The 16,930-nt window shown below is 45.7% G+C and overlaps 1 protein-coding gene across 1 annotated transcript in view; it reads right to left on the reverse strand.

Moving 5' to 3' along the window:
* csmd3b (CUB and Sushi multiple domains 3b) overlaps window positions 1-16,930 on the reverse strand; it is a 1,929,854-nt gene that overhangs the window by 340,277 nt on the left and 1,572,647 nt on the right. The window lies entirely within an intron of this gene.

Below are 16,930 nucleotides of genomic sequence, written 5' to 3' on the forward strand. Positions count from 1 at the left end.
TCTCCATAGGTATGCTGGGCTCTGCTTTTATATGGAGACCCACAAACAGCAGACATGTCAGACTAGCTTCTTGCATTTTCACAACTAAAGCAAGCTCCCTTAATCTCCTGACAAAGTCACAAGCTGCTTTTATATTGCACTCAGTGCATTGCTGCCCTCATGCATTCAGCAGAAATAACAAAATAAACTTGCCACATTCACTAATGCCGACAGCCAGGAAGAATAAAGAATGGGTTTTCCCACCACTTGCACCAGTAATGCACTGAAGCAAGAGAAAGCAGCTGCAGATCCACATTTCCTTGAGTCCATGATGCTGTTGGGATAAGAAAGCAAAGCTTGATTACACTATGGAGCACTGCTAATTGAGGGAAATTGGGTCTCCTTTTGTCAGTTTTTTCCGCACCACAATATCTGAACCGCTTCATGGGATAAGTACACACAACTGCTACCCATGCATATTCACAAACTATAAGCATCTAATCTGCATCCCATCTATGTGTGGCGTGTGCATTCACAATATTGGCCCACAAATAACGCACAGAAAGTCAAAATCTCTTTCTAACCTTTTATTAATCATTCATTTACAGTGCACAACTCTATCCACAAAACATCTCACTTGCTGGCAAAACACTGAACAGCAGCAAGCCAAGGTTATGGATAGAAATAAAGTTGCTCTAATGCCCCTTCATGCTAATCAAGCAATGCCAGGACAAATTGGCATTTGCAAAGATCTGGCATGAATTCAGCACTGTAAACTGTGCCAGGTTACAGAGCCTACAGTCAAAAGGTTTTAAACCAGTATTCCATTAAGAATTTAATAGCTTTAACATACCAAATGGGCAAACTGGGTATAGTGCCCTACAGTGCAAAGGAGTACTGCCAAGTAACATGAAATATTAACTCATTTCCAGCTGTCACAGCAGGAGTTCAAACATTTACATAGGATATACAGCACAGAAACAGGCCATTCAGCCCAAGCCGTCCATGCCAGCGTTTATCCTCCACTCGAGCCTCCTCCCGTCTTTCCTCATCTAACCCTATCAGCATAATCGTCTATTCCCTTCCTCCTCATATGTTTATCTAGCCTCCCCTTAAATACATCTATACTATTCGCTTCAACCACTCCCTGTGGTAGTGAGTTCCACATTCTCACCACTCTCTGGGTAAAGAAGTTCCTTCTGAATTCCTCATTTGATTTCTTGGTGAATATCTTATATTGATGGTCTCTATTTTGCTCTTCCCCACAAGTGGAAACATTCTCTCTGTATCTACTCTATCAAAACCTTTCATAATTTTAAAGACCTCTATTAGGTCACCCCTCAACCTTCTCTTTTCAAGAGCAAAGATACCCAGCCTGTTCATCCTTTCCTGATAGATATACCTTTGCATTTCTTCTTACCAAAATGTAATACCTCACATTTCTCTGTGTTGAAATTCATTTGCCAATTCTATGCTGATTCTGCAAGTTTATTATTGTCCTCCTGTAATTTGTTGCAGTCCTCCTCAGTATTGACTATCCCCCCAATTTGGTGTCATCTGCAAATTTAGAAGTTGTGTTTTTGATTCTAACATCAAAGTCATTAATATAAATTGTGAATAACAGTGATCCTTGTGAAACAGCACTTCCTACCTTTTGCCACTCTGAATAGCTACCCTTTACCCCTACTCTCTGCTTTCTGTCTTGAAGCCAGCTAGCTATCCATTCTGCTACTTGTCCCCTAACTCCGCATTCTCTGACTTTATTCATTAGTCTATTATGTGGTAGCATATCGAAGACTTTTTGAAAATCTAGATAAATTACATCTACTACATTACCCTTGTCTACTCTCTCTGTTGCCTCTTCAAAATATTCAGTGAGGTTGGTCAAGCCTTTCCCTTTTGAAATCCATGTTAATTATTCATTATTATATTTTTGGTTTCTAGATGTTCTCCTATTTTCTCCTTTAATAGGGATTCCATTATTTTTTCCTATCACCGATGTTAAGCTGACTGGTCTATAGTTCCCTGGACATGTTCTAGCTCCCTTCTTAAATACAGGTATTACGTTAGCTATCCACCAGTCCACTGTTACTACAACTTTTTCTAATGAATTATTAAATATGTGTAGTAATGCCTCTGCTATCTCTTCCCTAAATTCTTTTAAAATGCACGGATGTAGTCTGTCCTCTTTGAGTTTGATTAGTTTATTTAATATATCTCCTCTTTTTATTTTAAATGCAGTTATCTCATTTCGAATCTCATTGTCCGATGTCATGTCCACCTGTTCTGTTTCCCTAGTAAATACTGAAGCAAAGTAGTCATTTAATACTTCTGTCATCTCTCTTTTGCTGCCTGTGGTATTATCCTGTTCATCCCTTAGTGGCACTATTTCCATCCCAACCTTCCTTTTTTTAAATTTATGTGCCTGTAGAATATTTTACTATTTTGTTTTATGTTCCTTGATAATTTAAATTCATAGTTCCTCTTTGCCTTCCTAATTTGTTTTTTGACTTATCTCCTAATCTCTTCATATTCTCCCATATCATGTTCTCCACTGCTGTCTATGTATTTAATGTATGCCTCTTTCCTTAGCCTCAATTTTTCCCTAATGTCTTTATATCAATGCATGGTATCCCATTAGTGTTTAGCTTGTTCTTGTTTTTTAGCGGAATATATTTTTCCTGGACTCTGTTGAACACCATTTTAAATGTTTCCCATTGCTGTTCTACGTCATTGTTTGCCAATATTGTTGTCCATTTTATTTTCCCAGGTTCAATTCTCAGCCTCTCAAAATTGGCTTTTCTCCAATCTATTACCCTGGTCTTCATCATACTTATGTCCTTCTAAATTATTATCCTAAAACGTATTATATTATAGTCACTATTGCCTAGATGTTCCCCTACTTTTACTTCTCATATCTGCTCTGGTTCATTCCCCATTACTAGATCCAATAGTGAATCTTTCCTTGTTGGGCTTCTTACATATTAGGTTAGAAAGGAGTCCTGTTCGCATTGTAGGAATTCCATTCTCTTAGCCCCTTTACCTACCTCTTCTGTCCAATTAATATTGGGGTAGTTAAAATCCCCCATGATCAATATTCTATGTTTTTTACTAATTTCCCTAATTTGTTTGCATATTTCTTCCTCCACCTCCCTTCCACTATTAGGTGGTCCATAGACTACCCCTATTAGTGTGATTTATCCTTTATTATCTTTTATCTCTATCCACATGGATTCTATTTCTGTCTTGCTGGTAGCTGCTTCACTTTTTTCTACTGCCGTTATGTTATCCCTAATAAGTACAGCTACTCCACCTCCCCTTTTTCCCTCTCTATCTTTTCTAAATATGTTATACCCTGCAATGTTTAATTCCCAGTTCTGATTTTTCTGTAGCCATGTCTCAGTAATCCCTACTATGTCTGGTTCCTCGCAATGTATTATTGCCTCCAGCTCCCCTGTTTAATTACGGACACTGTACACTGCTGTACAGAGAGTTCTTAATTACTCATTTTTAATAGCAGTTTCTCTCACTTTATTTTTAACCATCTATTTACACTCCTGTTCTATAACTCTATTTCTTCGCTGGCCATCAATGTCCTCCCTTACTTTGTTCTCTTTCTTGTTTTGTTTATATTTAAGCTGGTTTCATTTCTTGTAGATCCCTCCTCCTGCCTTACTAGTTTAAAGCCTTTGTTACCTCCCTATTTACCCTTTCCGCTAGGACATGGGTCCCATCCCGGTCTAGGTGGAGCCCGTCCCATCGGTACAGCTCCTTCCTGTCCCTGTACTGATGTCAGTGTCCCATGAAAAGGAGCCTCTCTTTCCCACACCAGCCCTTTAGCCACGTGTTAATTCTTCTGATCTGACTGCTTATATGCTAACTTTAACGTGGCTCAGGCAATAATCCAGAGATTATGGGGGGAAAATTCAGTTGGTTGCGCCACCCATTAGCGCCTTAAGAGGGCGCTAAGTGGGGCGCAAACCACCTAGCGCCCGGGCGCGGCACTGCCCACGCCTCCCGCCAAATTCAGCGGGAGGTTAGTGGTGGCACTAAACGTTAGCGCAGCGCCGCTGGCGATGACGTCATCGATGTGCGCAGCGCCCCGCTCACGCCCTGGCCGCGATCTTCGGTAGCTCCCCCTGATTTACTGCCGGACGCTATGTCCAACAGGGTCAGGGTGGCGTACCTGCGGCCAGGGAGGTGCAAATTAAAGGCGAGGTGCGGGGCGGCCATTTTTGTTGTTGGCCGCCTGCCACCACCTGCCTGTGCTCCCGTCCCTGGCCTCCGGAAACCCCCCCACCCACCCCCGTCGTGGAGTGCCAGCTGCGCTCCAAAAGCCCGGCACTTCTCTTGAGTGCCGGGCTCTTTTGCCTGCACTCCCGATCCCCGGGGGCCCAGCTGGGCCCCAGATCGAGCTGCACAAGGCCCCTCCCCTTTAAGAAGGGGAGGAAGGCCTGCAATACCGCAGTGCGACGTGCCGCAGCGTGTGGCGCTGCGGCATGTAGCGCCACAATATTCACTCGCAGCGCCCCAAGAGGGAGGCGGGGTGCCTCCAGCAGCGCCCCACTTCCCTTTGGGGTGCAACTGACCAATTTCCGGTGCGGGGGCGCTAATTTCCAGCGAAGTTAGCACCCCAAACAGGGCTATACTGAATTTCTCCCCCTATTACCCTTGAGGTCCTGGTTTTTAATTTAGCTCCTAACTCCTGATACTCCCTCAGCAGGACCTCTTCCCTGTTACTACCTATGTCGTTTGTTCCTACATGGGCCCCAACAACTGGATTTACCCCCTCCCTTTCCAAATTCCTCTCCAGCCGCCACAAGATATCCCTTACCCTGGCACCTGATAGGCAACACACCCTTCGGGATTCTCGTCCTTTGCTGCAGAGGACAATATCTATCCCCCTAATTATAGAGTCCCCTATCACTACCACATTTCTATTCTGCTCTTCCCGCCTTGGACAGCCTTCTGAGCCACGATGCCTTAGTCTGCATTGTGGCTGTCCTCCCCACAGTCTTTCTCATTGCCTTCACAGGTAGCGAGTACGTAGTACCTGTTGGACAGGACCAATCTGCGGGACTTCCTTCTCAACCTCTCCTAAGTCCCTGCTACCCATCTCCCTAGCAGTCAAACCTGAGCCTGTGCTTTCCTCTGGGGTGTGACTGTATCCTGGATAAAACTATCCAGAAATTTCTCCCCCTCCCATTTAAACAACAAGCCCCTATTTTAACAAAGTCTGTCCTGAATTACAGATAGTAGTTTAATGGTTTTGCTCTCCGCTACTCAGCTAAGCCGTCACTAAGATGTTGTAGTCTGTGCTGTCATTCAGCTGCTCAGCACTGTATGGCATAGCAATGCTGTAATCTAAATTCTCTGGCCTGCATTCTGCTGCTTAGTCAAGTTATGGTTTAGATCCACTGCTGTGTGTCTTGCAGCCCTAATGTATTTTCGCAAACTCCAGCCATAAAAGTCAAAGGGGTAAAAATTGGGTAGCACCCCCTTTGGGGCGCTACCTTCGCCGGGGCGCTAATTTTATCACCCCGAAAAAGTTAGCGCCTCCGCAGCCGATTTTCCCAGATAGCGCCCCCAGAGGGACATATTAAAAGGGAGGGGCCTGGCGCAGCACATCCCGGTGCCCAGCTGGGCCACCAGGAATCAGGAGTGCTGGCAAACGAGCCGGGCACTCAAGAGGAGTGCTGGGCTCACAGAGAACAGCCAGCACCCCGTGGGGGACTTCACGGGGGCCGGGGACAGCAACGGGGACAGGTGCTGGCATATGGCCAGCAACAAAAATGGCCACCCGCCATCTCCCCTTTAACTAGCGCCGCCTCGGCCGCAAGTAGGCCCCCGACCCCGGCGGACTCGCCAACTCACACAGCATCCTGACTTAGAAGTATATCGCCGATCCTTCATCGTCGCTGGGTCAAAATCCTGGAATTCCCTACCTAACAGCACTGTGGGAGTACCTTCACCACACGGACAGCAGCGGTTCAAGAAGGCGGCTCACCACCACCTTCTCAAGGGCAATTAAGGATGGGCAATAAATGCTGGCCTTGCCAGCGATGCCCACATCCCATAAACGAATAAAAAATGTTTTTAATATAGGGCCCTGATGAGACCACACCTGGAGTATTGTGTACAGTTTTGGTCTCCTTACCAAAGGAAGGATATACTTGCCATAGAGGGATTGCAACTAAAGTTCACCAGACTGATTCTTGGGATGGGGGGATTGTCCTATGAGGAGAGATTGAGTAGACTAGGCCTATATTCTCTAGAGTTTAGAAGAATGAGAGGTGATCTCATTGAAACATACAAAATTCTTACAGGGCTTGACGGGATAGATACAGGGAGGGTGTTTCCCCTGGCTGGGGAGTCTATAACCAGGGGTCACAGTCTCAGAATAAGGGGTCGATCATTTAGGACTGAGATGAGGAGAAATTTCTTCGATCAGAGGATGGTGAATCTTTGGAATTCGCTACCCCAGAGGGCTGTGGAGGCTCAGTCGTTGAGTACATTCAAGACAGAGACCGATAGATTTTTGGATATTAAGTGAATCAAAGGATTATGGGGATAGTGCAGGAAAGTGGAGTTGAGGTCAAAGATCAGCTATAATCTTATTGAATGGCGAAGCAGGCTCGAGGGGCCGAAAAGCCTACTCCTGCCTCTATTTCTTATGTTCTTATAATTGGCAAATGAAATTCAACACAGTAAATGTGAGATATTACATTTTGGTAAGAAAAATAGTGAGGTTTCATATTACTTGGAAAACACAAATCGAAATGGTGTAGAAGAGCAAAGGATCTCGGAGTACAAATACAGAAATTACTAATAGTAACGACACAGGTTAACAAGGCCATAACAAGGAGTTTTCCGGACCCTCATAATATCCGGAACGTTACAGTCTAGCTAAACTTATTAAAAGTGCTATCTGGAGGACGGTAACATTTTCAGGTTGTTCCTTTCCTTTAGGGAGAGATAGTCTGGACCTTTAGACCCAATTAAGCGTCTTTAGGATTCAGCTACCTCAAACTTTAGTTGAAAGTGAACGTCTGAGGAATACGCCTAAAGGGGCTAGGACTAGTAATTATCCCTTCAAGCTCTGCCTCATCACCACCTCCCTCTACCCCGCCACTCTCTCTTTATTTTATCACTGCTTATCTGACATCCAGTGCTGGATGAACAGAAAGTTAACCCAACTAAATATTGGGAAGATCAAAGCCATTGCCTTTGGTCCCTGCTACAAACTATGTTCCCTAGCCACCGACTCCATCCCTCTCCCTGGCCACTGTCTGAGGCCGAACCAGACTGTTCGCAACCTTGGTGTCATATTTGACCCTAAAGTGAGCTTCTGACCACACATCCGTTCCATCACCAAGACTGCTTACTTCCACCTCTGTAACATCACCCAACTCTGCCCTTGCCTCAGCTCTTCTGCTGCTGAAACCCTCGTCTATGCCTTTGTTACCTCTAGACTAGATTCCAATGCTCTCCTGGCCTACCTCTCATCTTCCACCCTACATAAACTTGAGCCGATCCAAAACTCTGCTGCCCATATCCTAATTTGCACCAAGTCCCATTCACCCATCACTCCTGTGCTCGCTGACCTACATTAATCCCAGTCTGGCAACACCTCAATCTTAAAATTCTCATCCTTGTTTTCAAATCCCTCCATGGCTTGCCCTCCCTATCTCTGTAACCTCCTACAAGCCCTACAACCCTCTGAGATCTCTGCGCTCTTTCAATTCTGGCCCCTTGTGCATCTCCGCTTTTAATCGCTTCACCATTGGCAGCCGTGCCTTCAGCTGCTTTTGTTTACCCCTCTTCTCATTCGAGAAGACAAGCATGAGTCATTTTATGGTCCTGTTCACTATTCCACAGGGCAGCTTTCTCCTGCTCCCTTGAGTATTATTATTTAATGGTACCAAGAGCTTGCATTGTTAGCAGAAAATTCACACTCGCTGTAGGGTCTGTCTGCAGCCTCTAAGTCTGAAATCGATGTGCAGGGTCTCAGCAAAGCTAAGTTAAAATAGCTTAAGATGATGGGACTGATTCAATTTGCATTTTACACATTGTTTTAACTGGTGATTCAGTGCACAATGCACAGATGCCTTCAAAAGATTCCTGAGGTAAAAGACTTTAATGGCTGATCATTATTTTCACATTAAATCAATGGGCAAAATGTGTTTTGTAAAGGAAGCAAGCAAATGCTCAACCCCACCACCATAATAAAGTTTATGGGGGAGAGTCATAGAAACATAGAAGATAGGAGCAGGAGTAGGCCATTCGGCCCTTCGAGCCTGCTCCGCCATTCGATGAGATCATGGCTGATCATCCAAATTCAGTACCCTGTCCCTGCCTTCTCCCCATATCCCTTGATCCCTTTAGCCTTAAGAAATATATCCAACTTTTTCTTGAACTGGCCTCCACCGCCCTCTGTGGCAGAGATTTCCACAGGTTCACCACTCTCTGGGTGAAGAAATTCCTCCTCATTTCAGTCCTAAATGGCTTACCCCTTATCCTTAGACTATGACCCCTGGTTCTGGACTCCCCGGCCATCAAAAACATCCTTCCTGCATCTAGTCTGTCCAGGCCTGACTGAATTTTATAGGTTTCGATGAGATCCCCTCTCAATCTTCTAAACTCCAGTGAGTATAAGCCCAATCGACACAATCTCTCCTCATACGTCATTCCTGCCATCCCAGGTATCAGCCTGGTGAACCTTCGCTGCACTCCTTCCATGGCAAGAACGTCCTTCCTCAGGTAAGGCGACCAAAACTGCACACAATACTCAAGGTGCGGTCTCACCAAGGCCCTGTACAACTGTAGCAAGACATCCTTGTTCCTGTGCTCGAACCCTCTTGCTATGAAGGCCAACATACCATTTGCCGCCTTAACCGCCTGCTGCACCTGCATGCTTACCTTCAGCGACTGGTGCACAAGAACACCCAGGTCTCTTTGCACTTCCCCTTCTCCCAATCTATTGCCATTCAAATAATAATCTGCCTTCCTGTTTTTGCCACCAAAGTGGATAACCTCACATTTATCCACATTATAGTGCATTTGCCATGTTTCTGCCCAATCACCCAACCTGTCCAAATCGTACTGGAGTTTCACGACATCCTCCTCACAGCTTACCCTCCCACCCAGCTTTGTGTTGTCTGCAAATTTGGAGATATTACATCCAATTCCCTCGTCCAGATCATTAATATATATTGTGAACAGCTGGGGTCCTAGGACCGATCCTTGTGGTACCCCACTAGTCACTGCCTGCCACTCGGAAAATGACCCGTTTATTCCAACTCTTTGCTTTCTGTCCGCCAACCAGTTCTCTATCCAAGTCAATACCTTGCCCCCAATCCCATGTGCCTTAATTTTGCACGCTAATCTCTTATGTGGGACCTTATCGAAAGCCTTCTGAAAGTCCAAATACACCACATCCACTGGTTCTCCCTTATCTATTTTACCAGTTACATCCTCAAAAAAATTCCAGTAGATTAGTCAAGCATGATTTACCTTTTGTAAATCCATGTTGACTTTGTCCGATCCTGTCACTGCTTTCCAAGTGCTCTGCTATTACATCTTTTATAATAGACTGTAGCATTTTCCCCACTACCGATGTCAGGCTTACCGGTCTATAATTCCACGCTTTTTCTCTACCACCTTTTTTGAATAGTGGGGTAACATTAGTTACCCTCCAATCCATGGGTACTGTTCCAGAGTCTATCACATTCTGGAAGATGACCAGCAATGCATCTACTATTTCTAGGGCCACTTCCTTAAGTACCCTGGGATGTAGATTATCAGGCCCTGGGGATTTATCGACCTTCAGTCCCATCAATTTTCCTAACACCATTTCCCTACAAATACTGATTTCTTTCAGTTCCACCCTTTCATCAGACCCTATGTTCCCTGGCATCTCTGGGAGGTTATTTGTGTCCTCCTTTGTGAAGACAGAACCAAAGTATGAATTTAGTTGGCCTGACATTTCTTTGTTTCCCATTATAAATTCCCTTGATTCTGACTGCAAGGGACCTACGCTTGACTTCACCAATCTTTTTCTCTTCACATATCTATAAAAGCTTTTACAGTCAGTTTTTATGTTCCCTGATAGCTTACTCTCATATTCTATTTTCCCTTTTTTAATTAATCCCTTTGTCCTCCTTTGTTGAATCCTAAACTGCTCCCAATCCTCAGGATTATTGCTTTTTCTGGCCAATTTATATGTCGTCTCCTTGGATCTTATGCTATCCCTAATTTCCCTTGTTAGCCACGGTTGAGTCACCCTTTTTGTTTTATTTTTATGCCAAACTGGGATGAACAAATTGTCTCAGCCAGCTAGTCGCTGGCTGAGACAAACTCAACAAGGCAAGCCAAAGAAGATTTAAGTGGAAAGATTTCCCAGCATGGAGAACTCCTAATACAAAAGGCCATTCAACAGCAGAGAGCTAATACAAAAGCAAAATATTGCAGATGCTGGAAATCTGAAATAAAAACAGAACATGCTGGAAATACTCAGCAGGTCAGGCAGCATCTGTGGTGAGAGAAACAGAGTTAACCAAAGATAATTGACCTGAAACGTTAACTCTGTTTCTCTCTCCGCAGATGCTGCCTGACCTGCTGAATATTTCCAGCATTTTCTGTTTTTACAGCAGTGAGCTGTTAGGAGAAAATATCAAGTATCTGAAGAAATTAGGTCGAGCAATGTGAATATGTTGTGCAAAAGAGCCTTCCTCTTCCTGTCTCCCTCCCTGCCCCATCAGTATTTTGGAACCCTTCAGTTCCCCCACCCCTGTCACCAACTGAGCAAGTCAGATGTCAGACCAATTGTATTGATAGTGAACTCACCCTTAAAGGATGTGTTATTTGGCCTTAATGATAGAACTCCACCCAAGTTGCTATTCCCCAATACTCCCCTGTCAATCTATAGATGGATGGCCAATAAATCCCAATCGCTCCCGATTGAACATTGCTGCTCGCCTAATCTTTGACCCTATTCCAATACTCAGCTGACCCCCAACCTGTTCAAATCATTCATGTTTCTGTATGGGCGCCTGAATGATGAAAACATCTCACGGCAAACAAAGAACTTTGCCACTCCAGCAAAATCCCGTTTCTTCAATTAGAACAGCATTTGCCGTTGCCCACACTCAAAGCAGAGACAGCTGGAATGTACTTGCAGCAGTGTAAACACCATCAAATGATCCCATTGTCAGCCCAAACAGGCCCTTGGCCCATTTCCCTTGAGAAAATCTGGACCTAGTAAAGGGAAGCTCAGCTACTCCTCACTGAGGTAGTTTCTATGCCTATGCTTCTCCATCACCCTCTTTATTTTCCCTTCAGTACCCTCTCTGCTTCCTCTTGTCTCAATCCCCCTCCCCTCTTCCCAGTTTGTTTCTCCCATCCATGTTACCGTCCCCATCTTTCTCGCCTTACCTGAATGGGTCCAATTATCCCTGCCCTCTAACACTGATTGTCCTGAATGCTGCACTTGGTCTTGACTGCCCATATGCTGTGTCATAACATCAACAGTATGGGTTTTGAGATGCGTCCATCACACTGGCATATGCGCAAAGTACCTGTCACACACAAAAATCCTGATTACCTTATATTTACCACTCACTTAATGTGCATTTGGTTTGTGACAACGCCCAGGGCTTTCTATGGTCAATGCCCACTATCCTGGCAACACCTATGATGCCTTCATCCTGCATCAATCCGGTGTGCCAGCAATATTCCAGCCATCACATTAAAATTGAGGGTGACTGCTCGGAGACCAGGGCTATCTGCTCTCCACCTGGCTCATGACTCCCCTCCGCAACTCCAACACTCGTGCCTAGCACTCACCAGGAACATCATCGAGCAGACTATTGGGCTACTGAAACAACGGTTCCGCTGTCTTGACTACTCGGGAGGAGCCCTCCAGTACTCGCCAGAGTGAGTGTCCCATTTCACGGTGGTCTGCTGCATGCTCCACAACTTCGCCATCATGAGGGCGCAGCCCTTACCACCAGAGATTGTGGGACCACCTCAGGAGGAGGAAGAGGAATAGGAGCAAGATGAAGAGGAAGAGCACAAGGAGGGAGGGAGGAGGCAGGCAGGCAGGCAACCCCCCTTCCTGACGAGCTGTCTGTGAATGCCTCATCAGACTCCAAATGAAACCCCAGATCCCCATTGTCACTACATCCTCATCAACCACATCCCCATCATACCATCCCTCTGTCACGGAATATCGCAGCGTCCTGGGCACAAAGCTGAAATGAGAGACACCACAAAAGATTCCAAACAAAATTAATACATTTATTAAAAATCAATTCACACATATTTACAGTATAAATATGAACCAATCATCCTTGTGCAATCCCTTAGCGCTTGTTGTTCAGGTGCCCTTCCCTGCCCTATTACTCCTACGAAGTGCTCCCCCAGTGGCTGCAGTTTTGGGGGAGTCTTCAAATGGTCTTGCAGGACAACCTCGAGAAGCTCTGGCCCTAGAAGGCCCGGCTGCAGATTGCACCACCCCGGCATGGATGGCAGCAGTCTGGGCTGGCTGGCTGATAGGCAGCGACAAGGGCAATGCTGGAGTGGCAGTGGTGGGAACAGGAATGCTGTCATCCTCAAAGAGAACAGCAGGCTCCTGCTTCACTGACCCACTGCCGCTCTCCTGGGGTGGCGCCTCAGCATTTCTAGCAATCTGCTCGAACACAGATTGCTCGAGCAGATTGGGCTGCTGTGACACCCTGCAAGCCCCAGTCGACAGTGGTAAACCTGGCCACGATGGCAGCAGTCTGAGCTAGGGTGGCAGCAAGCTGAGACTGCAGAGAGCGGTCTGCACTTCCGCTGCAGCACTAAGATGTTGGGTCATTTCCATCTGTGCTGCAATGGCAGCCGCGACATTGCCCATCACACGCAGCATCATGTCTCGGGAGTCTTCCATCATTTCCAGCCTGGAAATCATGGGCACCAAGCCACTGCACCTAGCAATTCGGTGTGCATGTCCATCACCGTTCTTCTGAAGGCCGCACCATCGAGGTGCTCATTTAAGTCCTGTGCAGGAGAACTCATGCGCGAACTCGCCCTCCGGGGAGCTGGCCTCCGAGCCACCCTTTCCCCCTGGCCTTGCTGCAGCCCACTCGTGCCTGGTGCCTCACCCTTTGCAGATCCCGCTACTACACTAGCCTCTAAAGTACGCATAGTGCCAGTTTCTGAGTGAGTGACAGATGCAGTGATGCTGTGTCTTCTTTTCATCCCCAGTCGCTCTCTTGCATCGCCTCGGGGACAGGCTGCTCCAGTCTTTATTGTTGATTATCTGAAAGCAGAAAGGCACAAGAGTTAGGTTATGGTGAGGGGAGGGGGGAAGCAAGATATGCATGCATACAGCATCAGTAGCTTGAAAGTGAGAAGAGATTGTGGGATAAGTGGGATGTGAGAAGAAGGATTAGGAATGACCATACCGTTGTTGTCCCCAAGGGGTTCAACCTCGTCGGTTGCCACAGCGTCTACGATCTGCCACCCAATTATGTCCAGAAGTCTCTCCTCCAGCTGGCTGAGGTCGTGGATGTCAGCTTGCCCCCTGTCTGTCTGCCGCTGCTCCCTCCTGTTATGCGCGACCTTGGCCTGCAAGAGAAAGAGAAGTGTGTGAGTAAATGTGGTGCAATGTGTTTGAATGATGTGCATGCCATCGTTGAATAGCTGTCAGTCTGTGCAAGGTGTGAGGTTGTGAGAGTGAAGTGAAGCTATGATTGTGAGGTGCAAGTGTTGATATGTAGAGATTGTTGATAGGTGAGTACTGGGGGTGTGGTGCATTGAGCAGTGTGTGAGGCTTGTGGTGCAGATCGTGGGATATGGCATTTGCTGAGCCTTCACTCATCTTGACCACTAGTGTGACGTCATTAAACCTTTTTCGGCACTGGATGGCCGACTTGGCACCACAGTGTTGGCTGTCACTGCCTTCGGGAGGTGTGTGGCAAGGGCTTCCTTCCTCGCCATGACCACAACTAGTGCCTCCAGAGCTGCATCAGAAAATCTCTGGGCTCTCTCTTTTTGAGGACGTTCCGCCATGGCTTTGCAGTTCATTCTTGTTGTTCTTCTTCTTCTTCCTCCTCTTCTTCTTCTTCCTGTTGCAGCTCCAACTGGCTTGACAATGAGGTGCTGTAGCATTCGTGCACCTCCCCTTTAAGTGCTGAATAAAGCCTGTTCAACACATGGCTGAGAATTAAACTGCCCCTGATATTGGTCGACCTGTTGAGCGTTAAGCCAATGAGCAGCAGTTTTAGCACTGAAATCAAGGCTATAATCATGCTAATGAGGACTGAGCACGAATTTTGCATGCTATCTAGATCATTTTGAGGTGCAGCTTAACATCATTAGGCCTTAACCCTGCCTGTTTCGTGGCTATATCCAATTTCTAGGCCTCTGTCACTATCTACTTACTTCACTATCTCTCATCACCTCTCTTACAAACTTCTATCATTTCCCATCTTTTGGATGAGATGTTAAACTAAGGTCCCAACTGCCCTCTTAGGTGAATATAAAACATCCCATGGCAACATTCGAAGAAGACTGGTGGAGTTCTTCCGGTGCACTGATCAACATTAATCCCTCAATCAATATCACTAAAACAGATCATCTGGTCATTTATGTCAACACCAGGACCCTCATGGTGCGTTAAGAACTTAACAACTTGCAATTATATAGTGTCTTTAACATAGTAAAAGGGGTAATTTTAACCCCCAAAAACAGTTGGGTTTAGGTCAGGTGGGAAGTTAAAATGTTAAAAACTTTAAAAATCTGAAACAGGAACCCAGCCCACCCACTTCTGGTTTTAACGGAGGTTGGACGAGGGGAGGGCGACCAATCCGCACCCAGGAGGCGGATTGTTCGTTGAAAGGAGGCTTGTGCCTTCTTTTTACTAGTGTTTCTATTTTTAACCACAGTCAGCCGGGTTTCCCAGACCTCGGGAAACCCAGCAGGTAAAATGAGACGAGAAGAGCCAGATCCAGAAGGTAAGTGCCTTTACAGCACTGCTTGTGGGCCAGGAGGTGCAGGAGTGCTTCCTCCAGGCCAAACAAGCTAACCTATAAACCGCCCCCACCCCCCAGGTCCACGATCTCCCCCTGAAACACCTGCGATTACCAATCCCCCCTGCGATCACCGACCTCCCCGTGATCACCGACTCTCCCCAGACTCCTCATTTCGCCCTCTGATCTCTTTCCGACCCCTCTCCAATCTCTCCCCGATCTCTCTCTGACCCCCTCTGATCTCTCCCTGACCCCCCTCCGATCTCTCCCCGACTAACCCATCTCTATCCCACAATCTCTCTCTGACCCCCTGCGGTCACCCCACAACCCTCCAAATCACACTGTACCTATCCTGCCCCCCTTCGTGATCTCTAACATCAGCAGCACAAACATTACCTGCTCCTGGACTGTAGCCATTCTGTAGTGTTACCCGCCCAACAGGGAGCCAAGTCTGTCAATCAGACTGGCTTCTGGGTGGGAAACTTGTTAAAAAAAAAGCATGCACCTTCTGGGTTTCCCAACTAGAACTCCCCCCACCCCGCTGCCCCATCCTGGTTTGGAAATCCTGTCCTGGTAACAAGCGGGGCCAAAATGTCCCAAGGCGCTTCACTGGAGCGTAATCAGGCAAAATTCAACACCGAGTCACATAAGGAGATATTAGGACAGGTAAGGGAAGTTTTAAAGAGTTTCTTAAAGGAGGAGAAAGAGGTAGTGAGGCCTGGGGAGGGAATTCCAGAGCTTCGGGCCTAGACAGCTGAAAGCATGGCCACCAATGGAGGGGCATAGGAAATCGGGGATGCACAAGAGGCCAGAATTGGAACGCAGTGTTCTTGGAGGGTTGTAGGGCCAAAGGAAGTTAAAGAGATGGGGGAGGCTTCGAACACAAGGATGAGAACTTCAAAATTGAGGCGATGCTGGACCGGGGGTGATAGGTGAATGAGGTTGGTGCAAATTAGGATATGGGCATCAGAGTTCTAAGTTCTAAGTTAAAATCTCAGAATCGGGCAGAAACCACAACCCGATATCCGAATATGTTTCTCTAAAATGTACACAACATATTATTCTCTCTAACAGACCAATTTCCCACATTATGCAAATACTTACCCCATCAGAACAATCGAACATACTTCCATTGTGCAAATAAAAGCATTTCTAAGAGCCTGCAATTGGAGGAGTGCAAAAGGAGATTTGTGATGAGAATGTATTTTTTAAGAATTTTAAATCCCATTTAAGCTAACAAGCCCATGTTTTTTTGATTAATCTCACTTGATCTAACCACCTTTTCATCATATCGCTCAATCCCTTGTTCTCTACTGACATATATTTAATTGCCCCATGAACCTATTTATACTATACACTTCAATAACCTTGCATCTTTCCACATTATTTGCTCTGTCTACAGTTCTGGTATTACCTGAAAACGTGGAGGTTTTGCTTTTGCCCTTGTCCAAATCAGCCAGGAAATTCAATAAGGTGACTGTAACCAATATGTTAATTTTGCATAATTCATTTAATTGCCCAAGTCTTTTGTCAATATGATTAAGTTGACTCATCTAGACATTGAGGAGGGTGCCAATTCATTCACATTCAATTCAATAGTCTTAAGGCACTCCAGCATTTAATTTATTCAGCCAAGAAAATATATATAAGGTCCTTTGAAGGATTTTAAATTGACTGTCTATTATCAACAAAGCTAATCAAATTTGTGACAAAAGTAATTAAATACAGGAGTAGATCAAGAATATGTGGCTATAAGATGAAACCAAAAACATAGTAATGAATAGTCAGCATGGATTTCAAAAGGGAATGTTTTGCTTGACCAACCTCATTTGATTTTTTGAAGAGGTAACAGAGAGAGTAGACAATGGCAATGCAGTAGATGTAATTTATCTTGATTTTCAAAAGGCCTTTGATAAAGTACCACACAATAGACTGAT

Source organism: Somniosus microcephalus, chromosome 7 (genome assembly GCF_052327205.1).
Source record: "Somniosus microcephalus isolate GS21.2 chromosome 7, FLI_Smic_1.0, whole genome shotgun sequence".
NCBI lineage: Eukaryota > Metazoa > Chordata > Chondrichthyes > Squaliformes > Somniosidae > Somniosus > Somniosus microcephalus.